At 45.9% G+C, this 21,073-nt stretch overlaps 1 non-coding gene across 2 annotated transcripts in view; it reads right to left on the reverse strand.

Annotated features, from left to right (window-relative positions):
* Positions 1-21,073, reverse strand: part of srcap — a 38,617-nt gene that overhangs the window by 5,427 nt on the left and 12,117 nt on the right. The window contains exons 4-26 of one of the 2 annotated variants that reach the window (XR_209044.4): positions 20,529-20,714; positions 19,442-19,582; positions 17,502-17,727; positions 16,920-17,119; positions 16,716-16,782; positions 15,797-15,886; positions 15,220-15,324; positions 14,894-15,078; positions 14,358-14,535; positions 14,149-14,285; positions 13,840-14,009; positions 13,549-13,741; positions 12,677-12,813; positions 10,317-10,503; positions 9,901-10,070; positions 9,622-9,824; positions 9,342-9,491; positions 9,074-9,238; positions 7,623-7,874; positions 5,935-6,105; positions 1,684-5,834; positions 1,294-1,565; positions 584-786 (exon numbers count right to left, since the gene is read on the reverse strand). This is a non-coding gene — a transcript (Snf2-related CREBBP activator protein). The remainder of the gene's footprint in view (positions 1-583; positions 787-1,293; positions 1,566-1,683; positions 5,835-5,934; positions 6,106-7,622; positions 7,875-9,073; positions 9,239-9,341; positions 9,492-9,621; positions 9,825-9,900; positions 10,071-10,316; positions 10,504-12,676; positions 12,814-13,548; positions 13,742-13,839; positions 14,010-14,148; positions 14,286-14,357; positions 14,536-14,893; positions 15,079-15,219; positions 15,325-15,796; positions 15,887-16,715; positions 16,783-16,919; positions 17,120-17,501; positions 17,728-19,441; positions 19,583-20,528; positions 20,715-21,073) is intronic. The other variant, XR_004220383.1, reaches the window with a different exon arrangement.

The raw sequence follows: 21,073 nt of genomic DNA on the forward strand, positions 1-21,073 counted from the left end.
ATAAAACAGTACCTGTACTTGATCCCAACTAAGATATAATTACCCCTTATTGGGGGCAGAACAGCCCTATTGGGTTTATTTCATGGTTAAATGATTCCCTTTTCTCTGTAATAATAAAACAGTACCTGTACTTGATCCCAACTAAGATATAATTACCCCTTATTGGGGCAGAACAGCCCTATTGGGTTTATTTAATGGTTAAAGGATTCCCTTTTCTCTGTAATAATAAAACAGTACCTGTACTTGATCTCAACTAAGATATAATTACCCCTTACTGGGGGCAAATCAATTCTATTGGGTTTAATTAATGTTTTATTAAGTTTTTAGTAGACTTAAGGTATGGAGATCCAAATTACGGAAAAGACCCCTTATCTGGAATATCCTTGGTCCTGAGCATTCTGGATAACGGGTCCTATACCTGTATTATGTATTGGAACTGTAAGAGATGGATTGGTGAGAAGGAGATAGTGAAAAAAAACCCAGTAAGGGCAAGGGGGAGGTGGCACTGAGTGGGTCAAAACTGCAGCCAAAATTAAGTGCCATGGTCTGGGCCAAGCCCACGTGCCAAGGTTCATCTACTCACCACAGTCATACTGAATGAGCCGTAAATCTGGGAACTGGGTCCTCATGTTGGACACAATGCGGTGTAAACAGCGGGAATGAGGCGTTAATTCTCTACGCATTGACTCCCTGAAAATGGACTCCTGAAGCAGCATGGATGGTGGTGGGTGGGAAGTGTGCAGGGTGATCTGTGGGGCCTCCACGGGAGGCATAGCGACAATAAACCTAAAAACAAAAGGAGCAGGGACTCAGGAGACTGTAAGAAAGGCAATGCTAAACACTTGGTAACACAGAACCAGTGCCACCGCCAAAGCATCGGAGACTGGGAGGGGTTAACAGGCTCATTTCTCCTATGGCTACCCAATATTTAGGTTTAACCTATAAAGCACTTTATCTGCAATACAATGAGGACAGCACTGTGCACTGTAGAACACCAGCAGCCAGGCAGACCTGAAGGGCAGCTGCAGTTTACTGTTAGACCCTGGGTAAGGGGGACAGCTCCACACACTGGCAGATATTGTATATGTATATTGCCGGCTACATTATTCTATATGGCTAGGAGAGGGAGTAAGATTTCCCCCGAGCACTATCAGAAAAGGCAAGGCAAAAGAAACTGCTTTAAGGAGTAGTAGTTCCTAGCACAGGCTACAGATTTGTCATTTTCCAAAAGACAGCGATGCTAAACCCTCAGCCATAAGTATAGACCAACAGGAGCAGTTCTAGAGATCTTACCTTTCTATGACGGGGTCAAGTTGGCCGAGGCGCTGCTCTGGGGTGAGAATGCACTTGCTCAAGGCATCTGCTTGTAGCCAGTAATTGTGCAGGTTGTGGGGACCGAGGGAGTTGTTAGGGAAGCCCAAGTGGCAGTCAGTATTGCGTAGGGTGCAGAAGTGAAGGACTTCGGTGCCGTAAATGGGAGTTAGCATACTGCGCCTTTCATTCAGACAGAAGAGTCTATCCAGTCTTTCCATTTTGTGTTTGCGACGGCGATTTTCCAGGGGCTCCTGGAGGGGGGGAAACAGGAAGTGGCCATGTACCATTAGGTCTTTAGATATCCATTGTAGCCTAAATGGCATACCATCAAGTACCAACATAACCCTGTACTGTTTCCTTTTAACTCACCAGATAGAAAGGTGACCGTGGTAGTGGAGGCAGCTGCCGGCGTAGTCTTGGGGTGGACAGCAGAGGGGGATTTGTTGGACGGGGGGCATCTCCATCTAGCATTAAATCAGAATCGGAAGTAGTGCTGAGAGTCACGCTCACCGATGATGGGCCGTCAATTGACAGGGATAAAGGAGGCTCTGGGACAGTTACAGGTGAAGGACCACTTAGACTTAAAGGAGCAGAAAGGGGGGAAACTAGTGATGACACTGGAGCTGAAACGCAGGAAGTAACAACTGGCAAAGAGGTAGAAGATGTAGCAGAGGTGCCTAAAGACAAAGATGCAGTGGTGATAGCAGTGAAGGCAGCTGAAGAGGCAGAAACACAGTTAGAGGGCACGTATGCAGTAGGGGCAGAAAGAGACTGCGTGGTGGGTATAGCGGAGGATGAACAAGGCAGGGGTGCCTGGAAGGATGGCAAGAGAGATGCAGGAGGAGCAGATACACTGGCTGCCAAGGTGGGCAGAGGAACACTGGCATAAGCAGCCAAAGGGGGCAGTGGCGCAGAGACCCGTGAGGCTAGTGCTGGAATAGGGGTCGGTGCCGAGGCAGCTAGCAAAGGCATGTGGGCAGGAGCAGAGGATAATGGCAAGGGTAACTGGGCACAAGCTCCCAGTGCAGGAACAGAGGCTGCAAATGAGGGGACAGGGGAACTTACGGAGGCTGTGGGAAGGTATGCAGAGGCTGCCACTGAAAGGGAAGCTGAGGCTACCAATGGAGACACAGGAGCAGATGCAGTTGTGAGCAATGGTAGAGATGCAGATGTTTTCATTACTTGCCCAGAGGAATATGATGGTGAAGGACAAAGTGGTAAAAGACTGGGGGGCAGGGAAGGGGAGGTCAGAGGAACAGAGACCTGGACCGAGTTAGGCAGAACTGCTGGTGCAGCCAAAGAGACTTGGGCAGCAGCTGGAGCAGCAAGTGGAACTGCAACCTGGGCTGGAGAAGCAACAGTAACCTTAGCAGGAGCGGCTAATGAAATGGGAACCTGGGCTTGGGCGGCAACTGGATCCTGGGCAGATCCCAAAGGAGCTAAAGTAACAGAAGCCTGGCCAGGGGCAGGGGCGGCCAAAGAAACTGGGACCTGGGACATAACAGCCAGAGAGATCTGCTCTGGAACCAGGTTAGCTAAAAGACCTGGTGACTGGGCTGTGGACGCTTGGGCAGGAGTGAAGGAAGCCTGGGTCAGGGCAGCCAGAGGGGTCTGGGAAGGAGCTGGAGCAGCCAAAGGCACAGGGGTCTGGGAAACAGCTGGAGGGGCCAATAGGGCCTTGGCAGCACCAACTGGGAGAGCCTGGGTAGAAGCGGCAGCCGGGGCGAACAAGGGAGCCTGGGTAGGAGCAGCAGCCGGGGCAGACAAGGGAGCCTGGGTAGGAGCAGCAGCCGGGGCAGACAAGGGAGCCTGGGTAGGAGCTGCAGCCGGGGCAGACAAGGGAGCCTGGGTAGGAGCTGCAGCCGGGGCAGACAAGGGAGCCTGGGTAGGAGCTGCAGCCGGGGCAGACAAGGGAGCCTGGGTAGGAGCTGCAGCCGGGGCAGACAAGGGAGCCTGGGTAGGAGCTGCAGCCGGGGCAGACAAGGGAGCCTGGGTAGGAGCTGCAGCCGGGGCAGACAAGGGAGCCTGGGTAGGAGCTGCAGCCGGGGCAGACAAGGGAGCCTGGGTAGGAGCTGCAGCCGGGGCAGACAAGGGAGCCTGGGTAGAAGCTGCAGCCGGGGCAAACAAGGGAGCCTGGGTAGGAGCTGCAGCCGGGGCGGGCAATGCAGCCTGGGTAGGAGCTGCAGCCGGGGCGGGCAATGCAGCCTGGGTAGGAGCTGCAGCCGGGGCGGGCAATGCAGCCTGGGTAGGAGCTGCAGCCGGGGCGGGCAATGCAGCCTGGGTAGGAGCTGCAGCCGGGGCGGGCAATGCAGCCTGGGTAGGAGCTGCAGCCGGGGCAGGCAATGCAGCCTGGGTAGGAGCTGCAGCCGGGGCGGGCAATGCAGCCTGCGTAGGAGCTGCAGCCGGGGCGGGCAATGCAGCCTGCGTAGGAGCGGCAGCCGGGGCAGGCAAAGGAGCCTGGGTAGGAGGGGCAGCCGGGGCAGGCAAAGGAGCCTGGGTAGGAGCGGCAGCCGGGGCGGGCAAGGGAGCCTTGGTAGGAGCGGCAGCCGGGGCGGGCAAGGGAGCCTTGGTAGGAGCGGCAGCCAGGGCGGCCAAGGGAGCCTGGGTAGAAGCGGCAGGCAGGGCGGCCAAGGGAGCCTGGGTAGGAGCGGCAGCCAAGGTAGGAGTGGCAGCTGGAGCGGCCAAGAGAGCCTGGGTAGGAGCGGCAGTTGGGGAGGCCAAGGGAGCCTGGGTAGGAGCGGCAGCCAGGGTAGGAGTGGCAGCCGGGGCGGTAAAGGGAGCCTGGGTAGGAGCGTCAGCCAGGGTGGACAAGGGAGCCTGGGTAGGAGCGGCAGCCAAGGGAGCCGGGGTAGGAGTGGCAGCCAAGGGAGCCTGGGTAGGAGTGGCAGCTGGAGCGGCCAAGGGAGCCTGGGTAGGAGCGGCAGTTAGGGAGGCCAAGGGAGCCTGGGTAGGAGCAGCTGCCAACGGAGCCTTGGTAGGAGTGGCAGCCGGGATGGCAAAGGGAGCCTGGGTAGGAGCGGCTGCCAGGGGGGCCAAGGGAGCCTGGGTAGGAGCGGCTGCCAGGGTGGCCAAAGGAGCCTGGGTGGGAGCAGCTGCCAGGGTGGCCAAAGGAGCCTGGGTGGGAGCGGCAGCCTGGCAACGAGTGGCAGCCAAGGGAGCCTGGCAACGAGCGGCAGCCAAGGGAGCCTGAGCTGCAACAACAGGGGCAACCAAAGGAGCCTGGGTAGGAGCAGCAGCTGGGGCAGCCAAGGGAGCCTGGGAATGAGCAGCAGCAGCCAGAGCAGGCAGTTGAGTAGATGCCTCAAGTGAAGGCAAGGGGGCATTTGCAAAAGCTAGGGGCAATGACAAGGGAGCAGAGGAAGAAAGAGAAAACAAAGGAGAAGGAACAGAAGTTGCAGCAATCAAGGAAAGATTGCCAGAGGCAGAAGCCACCAATGGAGAAAGAGGCACAGGGACACTAGAGGATAATGTTGATATGGGGATGGATACAGATGCATTTAGCATGGGCAACTGAGCAGTAGCATTAGCGGTATGAGAGGACAAAGACAAAGTAGTATTAGTAGATATGGAGGGAGCAGGAAGAGTGTTTGAAGCTGAAACTGGAGATGGATTGGCTGGTACCTGCGGGACAAACGAAGAGGGTGCAGGACTAGCAGTGGGATGAGGGTACAGGATAGGCGTTGCACTGCTATTTGCAGAGGTCAGTGGGGACAATGCCAGGAGAGAGACTGGGCTACTTATGAAACGTGCAGGCACAGGGTTAAAGTTGGAAGCAGTGGAGGAGACAGAATTGGTAAGAAGTGCAGGAACCAAGCTGAAGTTGTATGTCGGAGGTACCAATTTAGGAGTATTAATATTATGATTGAGATTGGACAGTACAGGTGGGGAAGGAGGGTTATGAGCCATGTTGTTAAGCAGTGGGCTGACACAGAACCCAGGATCCGAGCTTGTGCCAGGCATGCAGAGAGTAGGCAGTAAGGGAGGTGGTGTCTGGGAAGCAGCAGAATCCAAAGGTTCTCTCGCTACAGGACTTTGGGGAAGGACCACTGTGCTGGAGCCAATCACATTTCCATTAGCAACAGATTGTGCAGCCTGAACATCATTAGAGACTATTCCCAAGGCAGAGTTTGTATCAGCGTTTGGAATTTTCTGTAAGACCGGACACAGGTTAGAATCTGGCATTACTGCTTGACAAGGGGAACTGGGTGGGAGGAGAGTGTTTTGTAGAGGACAGTTTGGTAACGCAGGGCTCTGCGTGTGTCTTGGTGGGGAAGAGCGATGGTTTGTAAGCTGAAGTGCAGCAGAGGTCCCTGTGGCCAGTAGGCGAAGGGCCACGCCCGGCACACCTTGGGGAGCAACAGGGGTGACAGAACTCTCTGCATTGGGGGGCATTGAATGGTTATGGATAGGTGGCAGAGGGGTTGGAACTGGGGATTGAAGTCTTGAAGCCACTGCAGGACTGGAGACCATCAGCAGGGGGCTGGTGGCGAGTGTGAGAGGAGAAGATGCAACCACAGACGCTGAAAGAAAGAAATAAAAGGTTTACAAAAAAAATCCAAAAACCATTTATCTAGCAAAGCATGACTAATTTATTCTTTAATACATTTAAAGTTACTGTACCTGCTTTCTCCCCAGAACCTACTCTTGCACCCGCAGGCTCGGGGACTGCCCCAGGTAAAACCCTCAGGAAAGGGTGAGACGGGGTTTGTGGCAAGCGCCCAGGTTGGGCCAGACGAGGTGCAGTTGCAGAAACATCGCGGGTCGCTTGCCTAACCACAATTTTTACTACACCTGATGGAAAAAGAAAGCAGAGACAATTAGAACAAAGGCCTGCAAAGACTGTAGAGGACCACTAGAGGAGAAAGACTATTATAGAATGAGGGAAACTCTGTACTGATCTGTTATGCGGAAACCCATTATCCAGAAAGCTCCAAATTACGGAAAGCCTGTCTCCCATAGACTCCATTTTAATAAAAATTCAGATTTTTAAAATGGATTTCCTTTTCTCTGTAATAATAAAACAGTACCTTGTACTTGATCCCAACTAAGATATAATTACCCCTTATTGGGGGCAGAACAGCCCTATTGGGTTTATTTAATGGTTAAATGATTCCCTTTTCTCTGTAATAATAAAACAGTACCTGTACTTGATCCCAACTAAGATATAATTACCCCTTATTGGGGCAGAACAGCCCTATTGGGTTTATTTAATGGTTAAATGATTCCCTTTTCTCTGTAATAATAAAACAGTACCTGTACTTGATCCCAACTAAGATATAATTACCCCTTATTGGGGGCAAAACTATCCTATTGGGTTTATTTAATGGTTAAATGATTCCCTTTTCTCTGTAATAATAAAACAGTACCTGTACTTGATCCCAACTAAGATACAATTAATCCTTACTGGAGGAAAAACAATCCTATTGGGTTTACGGTTTAATTTACTGGAGATCCACATTATGGAAAGACCCGTTATCCGGAATACCCTTGGTCCTGAGCATTCTGGATAATGTGTCCTATACTTGTATAAATATATATTCGGAAAGGTCCAAGGTGGGGACCGGAACATCGGCCTGTTTTCTTTTTAATAATGTTGATTAAAAGTTAATTTTTCTGTATATTAAAGCCCCAGCATGTGCGGTACTCTTTATATCTTATAGGTCTTTATATTTAACTTTAAACACCTTTTCATTTGGTCTACATTATTTATTTTTCATAGTTTTTCAATTATTTGCCTTCTCCTAACTCTTTGCAGCTTTAGGGGTCACTGACCCCAACAGCCAAAAATACTAGTGCTCTGTGAAGCTACTTTTATTGTTACTTTTTATAAAACTTCTATCCAGGTCCACTCCTATTCATATAACAGTCATTTAAACCACTAACTGGTTGCCAAGGTGTTTGGACTCTAGCAACCAAATTACAGATTTAAAGGGGTGCTCATCACCATAGGAAACAATGAGGAAAGTGAGGGGAAGCATTGAAGCAAGGCAATTTAGAAGCAAATCTGGAATATTTGTTTATACTGCCTCCAAAGGGAAAATAACCCACAGCTGTCCTGTAGCAACAGGGTGTTCCCATTAGAGAAGTAACGATATACATATGCCAAAACCAATCAGACTGGTTCCCGGTTGGTAGCCTTTGCACAAATGTACAAGCCAATGGCTACTACAGCATGGTTCTGTACAGAGGGAGAAAGTCTAATTGTTTTTTATATACATCAATCCTTTGCAATATTTCATTCAGTTAAACCTTGTATGGTTAATCAAAAAAATTGGGAGGGGGGCAGGAGTCTATGTAGGCAAACTTACCCTGCCCAGAGGGAGTGCCAGGCGGAGGGGGTACAGGAAGGTTGGCACCTGTGATTAGAGAATGAGGAAGAGATTGCAGGGAGACCGTCTGAACCCCAAGCTGAGCGGTACCTGCTCCCTGCACAAACTGTGGAGAAGCAGAGGGAGCAGGGGCTGCGGTTTGCTGCGCCAAAGCCTGGATGAGAGCAAGCTGGGCGGGCTGGCTTAGCAAGTGGTGCTGCCCACCAGAAGACACCAAATGAAGGACATTTCCTGTGACAGACACAAGTCAGAAATAGAATCAGAAATAGTAAGCAGCAGACAGGATGACAGAGCAATGAAATCAAACCTTTAAACAGAAAGGTAAGGCACAGGAGAAAGGCTGATTAGAAAGCATGGATGAGGGGGATAAAAAAAACAAAAAACAAATGGGACTGAATGGGTGTTAATGTGACAGCTAGGTGGCTCATCAGCTCAGTCCTGGCCCACTATACAGGTCAGTTTTGAACAGAACTTAAGTTGCCAGCTATGTTGTGAATGAAATATCCAGACATAACGTGATTTGAGAAGCTTCTGTAAGCATGCCCAGCAAAAAGTTTTGATTTAAAGGGATACTGTCATGATTTTTATGGGGTACTTTATTTCTAAATGACACTGTTTACATGCAAATAATTCCCTCTGCCATTTAACATTTCATTCTTGAACCAACAAATGTATTTCTTAACTGTAATATTGGTGTGTAGGCGCCATCTCATTGTGCCCGAGTCTGAGCTTTCAGCCAGCGCTACACATTAGAACTGCTTTCAGCTAACCTATTGTTTCTCCTACTCCCATGTAACTGGAGGAGTCCCAAGCCGGACTTGGATTTCTTACTATTGAGTGCTATTCTGATACCTACTGGGAGCTGCTATCTTGCTCCCTTCCCATTGTTCTGCTGATCGGCTGCTGGGAGGGGGGGGATATCACTCCAACTTGCAGCGCAGCAGTAAAGTGTGACTGAAGTTTATCAGAGCACAAGTCACGTGGCTGTGGCACCCTGGGAAATTAAGAATATGGCTAGCCCCATTTGAACTTACAAAATTAAATATAAAAAAATCTGTGTTTTTAAAAAACAGATAACAATGCAGGATTCTGCTGGAGAAGCTCTATTTACTAATGGGTTTTGAAAAAAAACCTGCTTTCCTACGACAGTATTGCTTTAAGCATGGGAACCACCTATGAGTCCAAAAGCATCTGGAAAAATGTACGTTCTGAGCAAGAGGAAGCTATAAAATAGAATAATACAAAATCAGTCAGGGCCAGAAAAGACAAATAATGACTGCACTTGATGAGATTCAACAGCTCAATGACAGGAACAGAGCGAAAGCTCATTATAGCCGAACCTGATCAAGCGTAAGTATACCTTAATGAAAGGTAAGTATGCTAGTCAAATAAGCAAGCAGGAGCCATGCTAGAGAAAAAGCACTACTCACCTTGCAGTGGGCGGGGCTGACCCATACCCAACTGTCGAACTTGGGCACCACTCAAGGTGAGCTTGGCACCTTGCAGCTGCAGAGTTACAGGTTTAGTGACCGCCGGAGCTTGCAGGGGACGTGAACTCACTGACGCGAGCTGAGACAGGCTAATAACTTCCCCTGCTACAAAGGGAATACATATCTTGTTAGGCATTTCAACTGGTTCAGAGATTCATACAAGTCTAGCTTTGCACAGCACAGCAATTGTGATTCAGATATGACTTACAAGGTAGCCTGGCCTGCATGTCGGGCGTTAGGATTAACCTTTGTTGGGCACCAATTCCAGACGGGGAACTCTGAACAGACGGTGGCCTTATTGTACCAGGAGCAATGGCAGGCACTGGCCCTGCAGGTACCTGAACCAATGGAGGGGTTGCTGTAGAAAATAAATGGTGGAGATAAGTACAAAGATGGGAAAAGTAGTAAGGATAATGAGTAAGGTTTGGGGGGGGAAAAAAAACAATCAATAAATGTTCTCCAACCATGCTTTGGCTGCCACTGCTTACCCTGAGCCGGTGGTGCTGGCATAGACGGTTCTACAGCTCCTGTTGATGAAGACGAGGAGCTGGGAGCAGGTGTTGTGTGCGGAGCAGAAGGCAAAGGAGGGTTAGCAGTACAGGGGGGCAGATCCAAAGGTTTCTGCATTTGCCGAGAACTATTCACAATGACGACGCTCCTTGGGTCCGTTTTAGGAACAGGCTGAACCATCCTGAGGAATGGAATCAGGGTTAACATGCTGTGCAAGAAAAAAAAAAAAGTAAAGTGTATAGGATAAAAACGTGTACCTGTTAACCTTCATACGAAGAGGGCGGAGTCGTGGAGGGGGTTCAGGAGAATCTGCAATCTCTTGGATTAGAGCACGAGGGGGTTTATACTGTGGCAGAGCGACTTCACTCCCATATCGGCAGACCCGTCCTTCCATGTTAATCAGGTCGAACATGGACATGTCCACGTGCTGGGAGGAAGAGTAGAATGAGGACAACAGCTTCACCTAGCCTGTACCCCTAGATGGCCTGTACCCCCAGACATACTGGCTGCCTGATCAAATTATAACCATAACTGTAATGCCCCCCACCACCACTTTCCAAATGGCAACCCATAGCGCATCTTTGCAGTCACGCAGAGATTTTCCAGCCTCTCACAACACAACCGCAGGTCTATCACCACTCACAACTCTAAATGCCCCGGGCCCTGTACCTGCCTGGAGCGGGTGACGATGCAGAGCTTGCAGAACCAGGGAAGGTACAATGTAGCAAATGGTGCTTGTAATAAAAGGAGAGTGGATTGGGCGTGGATCAAACAAGTTGGGATGGTTGCATACTTTGCGCAGTTGCATTAGGATGTTGATCACACTCATGAAATGCCCACTAGCCAGTGTTTCCTTTGTCCTGCAAAAGAAGAAAGTTGTTGTAAATCATCTGTCAGCGGCATCCTGTGCATTTACATGTGCGGAATGTAGGAGTAATCATTTATTTATGAGTTTTTTTCTTTTTTTGGCCACCTACACAAATAGAGTGGAGTGCAGCGAGCAGGATGCTAACTGGTTTGGCGCCAAATTATTGCATCTTCTGGTGCAGAAAATAGCCTCCGCCCTCTGTGTGCAGCACTTCCTCCCACCCCTAGCTAAATCGGCACGAACAAAGGCTGCCCGTCAGTCCCTTTTCCCCCTCGATCTGCAGAGAGTAGGGAAGGCGGGGAGCTTAGTGTGTAAGAATAACCTTTCTAATGTTTTATTTACCAGTAGGTCCTTCCAACGGACACGAGGGCACCCACTCCGTTTAGAAGAAGGGAGGATCCATTTAAATATTCGGAAAGGATTTTTTACAGTGAGAGCTGTGAGGTTGTGGGATTCCCATCAGTCGTACTGGCTGATACATTATATAACTAAGAAGGGGCTGGATGGATTCTTAGCAAGTGAGAGAATACAGGGGTATGGGAGAGAGCTCTCAGTACAAGTTGCCCCAGGGACTGGTCCGATTGCCATCTTGGAGTCAGGAAGGCATTTTTTCCCCTCTGCAGCAAATTAGAGAGGCTTCAGATGGGTTTTTTTTGCCTTCCTCTGGATCAACTAGTAGTTAGGCAGGTTATATATAGGCATTATGGTTGAACTTGATGGACGTATGTCTTTTTTCAACCCAACTTACTATGTTACTATGTAGTGGAAAAGCGGACATCGCACCCCTGTTATAGGTAACCCTAATGCAGGGGGTGGAGGAAGAAGGGAATCAGTAAGTGCTCCCTAGTAGGGGGGGTAGGGCATAGAGTAAGGGAATCAGGAGGGCTGTACTCACTGTGCTGGTGAGACCTACACCGGCCAGAGCTTCTGTACTCCTAGTATTAGGAGACAGGCATCTATCTGGGTGGTTAATCCGGCCTAGAAAGGACCTTGCTTTAGAAACCCCGGTAGGTACTCCTGCGGTGGGGGTTAACTGCAGGGATTCCCTGTCTAGGTGTCTGCTTATCCGCAGCCAATGTCACGTTTTAATTTACCCAAACATAGCTGCTTACCACCTCAATAAAAGAACAATGTCCCTCTGGCTGTGACACAGCAGTACAAGAAAACACACTGCATCATTGTACAGAGAACTTTCTATAGCACCAGCTACCAAATTCCAGCCTACAGTGTAAGGCAAGAATCTGTTATTTTAGTGCATACCTATGCTGATAACTTGCTAAAGCGATAACTAACAAAACTGTATGCTGCTTTCTTGTTCTTAAAGACCTGAACCCTGAAAAGGAAAGGTTGCTAAGTTGGACTGCAGGTCACTTCAGTTTTCTTACCTTCTCTGGCAAGCTCAGGCAAATTAGAGAGGCTTCAGATGGGGTTTTTTGCCTTCCTCTGGATCAACTAGTAGTTAGGCAGGTTATATATAGGCATTATGGTTGAACTTGATGGACGTATGTCTTTTTTCAACCCAAATTACTATGTTACTATGTAGTGGAAAAGCGGACATCGCACCCCTGTTATAGGTAACCCTAATGCAGGGGGTGGAGGAAGAAGGGAATCAGTAAGTGCTCCCCAGTAGGGGGGGCAGGGCATAGAGTAAGGGAATCAGGAGGGCTGTACTCACTGTGCTGGTGAGACCTACACCGGCCACAGCTTCTGTACTCCTAGTATTAGGAGACAGGCATCTATCTGGGTGGTTAATCCGGCCTAGAAAGGACCTTGCTTTAGAAACCCCGGTAAGGTACTCCTGCGGTGGGGGTTAACTGCAGGGATTCCCTGTCCAGGTGTCTGCTTATCCGCAGTCCTTGCAGTGGGTCTCACTGGAGACCATAACATCCAGCCTCTTGGGAACAGGACACTTAAAAAAACTGAAGAGCAGAGGGTGGAGCTAAGGGGTAAAGCAGGACAAGTCCTGTCACACCCACTTTGCTGGTACTTCAAGCGTCCTGCCTCCTGGAGGGTGGAGTTTTACCATCCAGGAGGCAGGACGCTTGAAGTGTCCCCCGGAGATGGCAGAGAAATGAATACTGCTTTTTGTATGCATAAGAATGACGGGCTGCTGGATTCTGTGGCAGGACAACATAGGGTACTAATAGTATCTGTCCCATACTTACGCTGCTTGTGACATGAAATCATCGTACAGAAACCGTTGGCGCTTGGATAAACGACAGTAGATGACATGCTCGTACTTTTTAGGCATCTGTTTCTCCACATCAAGTTTAATCCTACGCAATAGGAATGGGCGCAATACCTAGGAAGAGACAAGAAACCATTGATTTATAATTGCTAGTATTTAGGCCATACCTTCTGCCGACTGCTGCTATGCATTTTATTAACACTATGACGTTGCAATCGGAAGCAATAAAAGAAAGCTGTGGCCAGCAGAGTTAAGCGAAACAAATACAAACCATTTGCCATAAACCCAATAACAGGGAGGTTAGTTTAAGGACAAGTCAACCCAAAATCATTTTTTTTTTTTTTTTTTTGCCTGATTAAAAAAAAAATTTTTTTAAAGCAACTTTGCAATATACATTCAATACAAATTTGTAGTGATTTTTTACTTATTTGTATATATAATTGCTATTAAAAACAGTGTTTGTCTGTCCTTTTCTATTCCCTGCCCTGGGGGCTCTGGCATTTGAAACAATGTAACACAAGGCAGTAGAATGACAGACGTGTCTTTCTGGAGGAGACTGAGCTTTGCAACATTGTTTAAAAAGTAACAACCAGGAGTTCACCAAATGCTGCTTTCAGTAGCAATTACACTTACAAATAACTTTTAAAAGCACTGAAATTTTTTTAATAAATTCCTATTGGAATTATGTTTTCTTTTATTAGGCAAAAACTTATTTTTGGGGTTGACATGTCCATGTGCTTAAACTAGAAACGTATACATTTATCTGGTTTCCAACATGTAACCCTTCCTTCCCCCAGTCACAAAATATTACCAGTATCTCTACTAAATGAGCACCATTCCCTTTCTCACCTTGTGCAGCCTGCGCACCAGGCCCTCATTGTACTCCTGGCTGCCCTCAATCATGCCAGTCAAGGGGTTTGAGAACCATTCCTTAAACTCACGGTGAGACTGGAAGACGTGAGGCATCAGGAAGTGCATGAGTGACCAAAGCTCCATGAGAGAATTCTGCAGTGGAGTCCCAGTGAGCAGCAGTCGCCTCTGACTAGGAGGGAGATTTAGTTAATAAATCCAAAAGCACGCTGACATGGTCAAATGGGGTGGGTTATATATGCTTAAACGCATTATCAAACACTGTCTCACCTGTTAAAATTCAGCAGGCTCTGCCAACGCTGCGACTTGAAATTCTTGATGTTCTGAGCCTCATCCAGGATGAGGTATATCCAGTTTTTTCTGCGGAAGGCCTGGTGATCTTGTAGCACCAACTGATAAGATGTGATGCACACGTGGAAAGCGTTGAATTTTGTCCAGCCCTGGGGGGTGACAGACCGGTCAGGCCTCGAAATCCCAAAATGTGACTCTTCTAAAAAGAGCAGGTCCAGGGCATATGTACACAAAATATGTATTCAATGATACAGAACTATATGCGAGGGCTGCCTACCGTTTCCTCACCTGTCTCTTAAGCTTGCGTTCTTTTTGGGACCCATAATAGGTGAGAATCTTAAAGCTGGGACACCACCGTTTGAATTCCATTTCCCAGTTAAGGATAACACTTGTTGGCACAATGATCAGATGAGGTCCCCAGTTACCTGTGGAAATAGGGCTCCTGTGATTAAACAGTTCCTTCCATTTTATGTACATACTACAGACAAATCACTGACCTTTATCACATGCTAGGTGAGCCAGCAAGGATATTGTCTGAATGGTTTTTCCGAGACCCATTTCATCTGCCAGGATTCCATTTAGTTTTTTTTCATACATGGTAACTAGCCACTCGAGCCCAATGTGCTGGTACTCCCTTAGCTCTCCTCGAAGGAGGAAGGGAACTGGTGTCTTCACCTAAAATGGAAAATGCGAGGTTTTATTTTGGAAAGAAAATTGAAAGGAGTAAACTGTTGGCTTGAGAGTTACTTTTAACCATTTAGTGCCTGCTCTCCTACTGCAACGTCCTTATCCCAAGGTACCCCCACAGGCACAACATAAATATAAACTGGATGAGCAGGACATGGATGTTGCAGCTATCTTAAACCATACACACACACAAACACACACACACACACACACAAAAGCTTATATAAAAGAGATGGGAAAGCACTGGTTAAGCCAAATTCAGCACACAGTTATGTACGCTTACAAAAACAGCATGCCAAAAGCAAGAACTGATCCCATAAAAGGGTTATATTAATACTCTTAATACCTGAGTAGTTGCAAGTGTATACCCTTTGGGTTGAAAAGACTCAGCTGTTGCTGCAATATCAGTTATTTCTTTTTTAGGTTCAGGTATCTCCTGAAGCAATGAATCTGTATTGGAGCTGTCCTCTGGCTTCACAAGAAATTCAACCCCTTCGGAATCAGAGTCAGAATTCTCACATTGAGAAGAGTCTAGGGGGGAAAAAATTATATATCAAAGCAGATGAGGTAAAACGTTATCTTGCCCTGTACACAGTACCCTTGCACTGAACACACAATGTGTTAATCTCCAGGCAGAGAAACAAGAAAACAAAATAAAAGATAATCCCTTACCAGATGATTGGTCAGATAGCTGGCTTTCTTCACTTGGATCAACATTCTCCTCATTGGTCTGTACCCCTGAGTACTTTTGCAGGAGTTCCTCTAAAGACATCTCTCCTGTTGAAACATTTAAATACAGTGAGTTCAAGATATTCAAGACAAGCTGAATTATAGCTTCTTGCACGTCAGCTTTTGACAGCTAAATTGAAACAGGGCTGACCTCATCTCTTCCCAACTACAGACTTAACTTTGGCTTCAAGCTTCTGGCCCTCTCTCCCGAACCAGCCAGTGTCACATTTTAATTTACCCAAACATAGCCGCTTACCGCCTCAATAAAAGAACAATGTCCCTCTGGCTGTGACACAGCAGTACGAGAAAACACACTGCATCGTTGTACAGAGAACTTTCTATAGCACCAGCTACCAAATTCCAGCCTACAGTGCAAGGCAAGAACCTGTTATTTTAGTGCATACCTATGCTGATAACTTGCTAACAAAGCATTCACTGGCAAAACCGTATGCTGCTTTCTTGTTCTTTAATAGCTGAACCCTGAAAAGGAAAGCTTGCAAGGTCACCTCAGTTTTCTTACCTTCTTTGGCAAGCTCAGACAGTTCCTCTGCATGATCCTGCTGGCCCTCTAGCGCTTCTTCTGCTTCAATTGTCTCCTCCTCATCTTCACCTACAGTCAAAAAGTCACTTATATCATTAGCCAATGTGTCTAACTGTTAAAACACAGAGGGCTGGAAACCGAATAAACACATATGGATGGGTAACTCAGCCCAAATGTACAGTCAAGCTTTTTTTTAACTTGCCAAAATACATTAAAGATTTTAAATGTTTTGTTAAACATTATTTGTAAATGTAATTGCTATTAAAAGCAAAATGTGTTGCAGCACTTCTGGCTCTTGAAAGAATGTTGCCGCTAAAAGACCTAGAGGAGAACTGGCACAGAATAGAAAGCAATGTAGCTATGTTAAATACATTTACATATAACTTTAAAGGACAAGTCAATCCAAAATATAATTTTTTGCCTAATAAAGGAAAACAAAATCTTAAGCAACTTTGCAATATACATTCATTACAAATTTGCAATAGTTTCGGATTAATTTGTATATATAATTGCTATTAGAAACAGCGTTTGCCAGTCCTTTCCTATTCCCTGCCCTGGGGGCTCTGGCAATTGAAACAATGTAACACAAGGCAGCATTATGACAGACCTGGAGGAGACTGAGCTTTGCAACATTGTTTAAAAAGTAACACCCAGGAGTTCAGCAAATTCTGCTTTCAGAAGCAATTACATTTACACATAACTTTTAAAGCACTAAAAAGGTATAATAAATCGTAATGGAAAGTTGCATAGAATTATGTTTTCTTTTATTAGGCAAAAAAATGTTTTGGCGTTCTTAAAAACCACAGAAAAATGTAAATGAATAAATTGGAATTAGATTTTCTTTCATTATGTAAAACAGTTTTGAGTCGAGGACACAAGCAAATAGGGAGTAAATTACCTTCTTCCTCGTTAGCAGTGAACTCGTCATCTTCCTCCTCAAAGACTTTGGGCGACTGAGGGGAATCCTTTACCACCAAGATGAGATCAGGCACAAGAATTTACAAAAAAGGAAAAGACAAAAAAAAAAAAAAGAGATTCAGTCAGTACTAACACATTATGAACTTATATCTCTTATCGAAAAGGGCGAATTGTGGGTAAATACCTGTACGTCCTGATCTGGATCCACATCTTGGAGAAAATTGGGCCCTAAACTCTGGAGCAATTCCTCCAAAGGAAGTTCACTCTCCTTTTTCAAAAGCTCTATCTCCAGCCTCTGGCTCTCAGCATCATTCCCATCCTGACGCTCCTCTATTTCTATGGTCTCTTCATCATCTTCCTCATCATGAGGCAAGAAATCCCCATCTGCAAGCACAGTAATCAAATGGTTTTTTTTTGTTACCTTAACTCAAAATATAAGATTCAAATAACTATTAATCCCAAAGGGAAATTGCTTATGCTCGGTTACAGGTGCTCACAGTTATCTAAGAAAAGTAGTGTGTATCTGTCAGTGTTAGAGATTAAAAAGTCAATATGCCACTGTGTTTATGGAACAATCTCTAGCACTAGCTAGTAAATCCGAGGCCAATAGCAAAGTTCTGTTATGGGTGCAAATCCCTGCTCCCATGACCAATTTCAAATTCAAATGCACCATCCAAAGTGGCTCTAAAAATCAATTTACTAAACAGCACCAACATCATAAATTGAGCATTTACAGTATTATTCCCTTGCACAATGAAATACATACCATAATTTTGGTAGACAGATGGAGTGGGACTGGTCCTTAAAGAACCTCCCTGGGAAGATCCAATGCAGGAGGAGCTCGACTTGCTGACAGGGAGCAACGTCTCATTTAAACTCTGGCTGAGGAGGTCTGAATATTTTTCCGTCTGACCCACAATGAAATCCAGTTGCAGGTCAAGGGCCTTTTTCCGCTTCTCCTCTAGCCGAGACTGTTGCTTAAACTGAACAACCTGAGAGAAAGATGATATTGTTCAAAATGTGCTACCCTATATATTGACCACGGGATAGTCTGTTCACCACATTTATTATCTGTAAGACAAGCCTCTCACACTCTAAAAGGGCAGGGAAAATAAAAAGGTCCTCAAATTGCTTCAAGGGACAGTGGTACCTAACAAGTTCAGGTGCCAACTGTGCTGACCAAAGGGAAAGAAATAAAAAGCCAGTGGCTGGCAGCAGTGGTAAAGCCAGGAAGTAGTGGCAGCCAAGCTCTACTTCAGTTTCTATCCAGTCTATTGTTCCTGCACATATGCAGCTTTACGCCCTAAAGATATCCCTGTATGCCCCCACCCAACAGTCCAGACACGGCTAACTTCCAGGCACGGCATGTCAAGATGGATGGTAAAAGGCAAAGGCATTTTTGCCCTTTTTTATAGTTATGTATTAATATTTTAAGGACAATGGAAAAATAGGGGGGAAAAAAAGTATGCCCAGGTAAGCGTAAGTTGAGCAGCTTAACCCATCTGCAAAGATTTGGTTAGGAGGGTAACATCCAGTGTTAAGGCCCTGTAGGAGGGATATACATAATAACTGATCCAAAATATACACAAATGGATATTCCTATATAAAGTGTGATATTTTTGAATTCCTGGCTTGGAGGCAAGTTTTGGTTGCATGAAAACCAGGTGTACTGACAAACAAAACCTCCTTTAGGGGCTGCCAATGATGATTTAAAGTGCATAAACCGGTCTCTGGAAACGTATTAAGGTCAACTGGATTGTCTTTAGAGAGGGCATTGGGTTCCCTGAATCACAGCAGAAGCACAAGTCATCAATCAGTTGTAAGGCCAAAAACAAAGTCTGGAACCAAATACAATCCACTGAGAAGTGCAACAACCATCTAGAATGTTAGGCTTTATTTGCTCAAAGGAAGGAAGGTGGCTGGTATTCCATCTAGCTTTCTGAAATGATGCACCGTGTATCAAGTACAACATAGGGAGCTGGGCAATTTAATGCATTAACACTTTTTTCCATTCCCTTCAGCAGCCTGTATAGGTTGATGCCGACTGCACTGGATGATTGGTTAGCTAGCACCCTGGCCATGGTATTCACACCTCTAGAATAAGCAAGGTTCTATTTGAGTCAAACCAGGGGCATCCACTGAAACACAAAGCTTTAGCATATTCAAAAATGTCTATGACTGCCCTTCCTATGACTTTGTTGGTCCCTTTTACCTTACTATATATAGCAAACAAAAGGATTTAGTCACATATGCAAAATGTGTTTTATTTTCGGTCACCAAAACAGAGTATTACCTTGTGTCCCCCTGTGTGACTTAACTGCAACAAATGCAGTCAGTGTTGTAAGGGAATATGCTCTAGCACCAGCTACCAAATCCAAGCCTACAGAGGCAGACAGGGACTTGTTTAGAGTGCGTACAATTTCCCCTTGAATATATAGTATACATGAACACATTATATGCACACAATACACTATATGACTTTTCTGATACAGTGGCTGTGACATAATTGGCACATATCAAGTCTTTACTGTAGGCTCTAGCATACTGCATGTATTGGTAACAAAAATGACTAATACCCACATATGCAAGTAAAACCCATCAAAACTTTGATGATTGTAAGTACTGACACTTACAAATGCCCACAATTAAGCTGCTTCAATCAGACTATTCTTGTTCCTTACATCCGGAAATTCCAGACTGACTCACCTTTTCGACGTTACTCCAGAACTGGCGCACCTCCTTTGCAATGGTGGTGGCAATACGCCTAAGCTTGGCCTGCTCTTCCCGGCGTGCCCTTTCCTCTTTCTGCTTCAGCTCCTCGTGGTGACGAACAACCATCCGTACCAGCTGCGTGAAAGAAATACCCTATTTAGTCCAGAAAGTATAAAAAGTACTAATATATGGGACATGCTGAATAGAGAAAATAGTCTCTACATATATGGGAGGGTGAGGCACATGAATAAGAGGGGTACAGTCACAGGAGCTACAGCCAAAATGTATGGATGCTGCAGGTCTCCGCGCTGCTGTGAACCTTAAGGGTAAACACAGAGCTACTAGTAGCAGCTACTTTTTCATGGCTACTTAACTCCAGAAAATACCCTGCCATAGACAATACTGAGAATTGCCTTTGTTAAACCACACATAGCGACAATTATCAGTAAACGATCAGCATCGTCTATTTTAGTAGGCACAACATGTAGCTGCTACTAGTAGCTCTGTGTGTCTTCACCCTAACTGCTGTGGTACCTTATGTGTTCCTCTGTGTGTGACATAACAGCAACAAATGGCAGTCAGTATTGTCAAGAGAATATATTCTAGCACCAGCTACCAAATCCAAGCCTACTGAGGCAGGCAGGGACTTGTTTAAAGTGCGTACAGTTCCCTTTTTATATAGACAGTATACATATATATATATTTAGACATCATATGCACATAAATGCACTAAAATTCTGAGACAGTGGCCGTGACATAGCTAGCACATAAAAGGTCAAAAGTTACTAGTGAAGGCTTTATCTAGTGCATATACTGGTAACAAACCCTAATAACTATTTAGAGTTACAGATACATCTCAACATGCAAGCAAAAACATCAAGATGTACTTAACAGTTAATACCTTTTTCCAGCCATCTTTTACTTTTCTGACACCTACAAATGGCCACAATCAAGATTCTTCATAAACTATTCTCCTTCCTTATATCTAGATATTCCACACTAACTAGCCTTCTCCACGTTACTCTATAAACGGTTGCCACAGGTAACCTTACAGGTTTGATTACATTATGAAGGCCCTCACCTTTCTAGCAACCCCCCTTTTCCAGCGGCGTTCTTGTGCAAAGTCTGCAGAAAGCCACTGCATCTCTTCGCACAGGTAATCCCACTGCACTTTGGGACGGGTTGGCTCAGGAACCTTGGAAAGACGACGTGGAGTCCAAAACCCCTCCTTGCGCAGCTCGGCAATTCGGTTCTCAATTTCTGCTTCCTGAAGAGAGATATTTGGTCTCAAGTAGGGGAATCTCGACTCTCAGTCATTGATAGTTTAACATTAAGTAGAATAAACAAAAACCCTTCTGTAATATATTTTGTGCTAACAAATCATCTACAGAAATTAAGCCCCCAACCCTCATGCAATGATTAACACCCGTATCTACTGTATGGGCACACAGCAACAGTAATTCCAAACATCTGTTAAATAGTTCTAAATGTAAAAATCAGTCTGCTATGTCCAATAAAGAGACTAAATCAATTGCATTGAACAAAATTAGCAAAATACTCCTGTTTATTTGTAACAGTTTGGTTCTCAAAAGCAGATAAAGCAGTTTATGGCAACTTCTCTGTTCA

Source organism: Xenopus tropicalis, chromosome 9 (assembly GCF_000004195.4).
Source record: "Xenopus tropicalis strain Nigerian chromosome 9, UCB_Xtro_10.0, whole genome shotgun sequence".
Lineage (NCBI taxonomy): Eukaryota > Metazoa > Chordata > Amphibia > Anura > Pipidae > Xenopus > Xenopus tropicalis.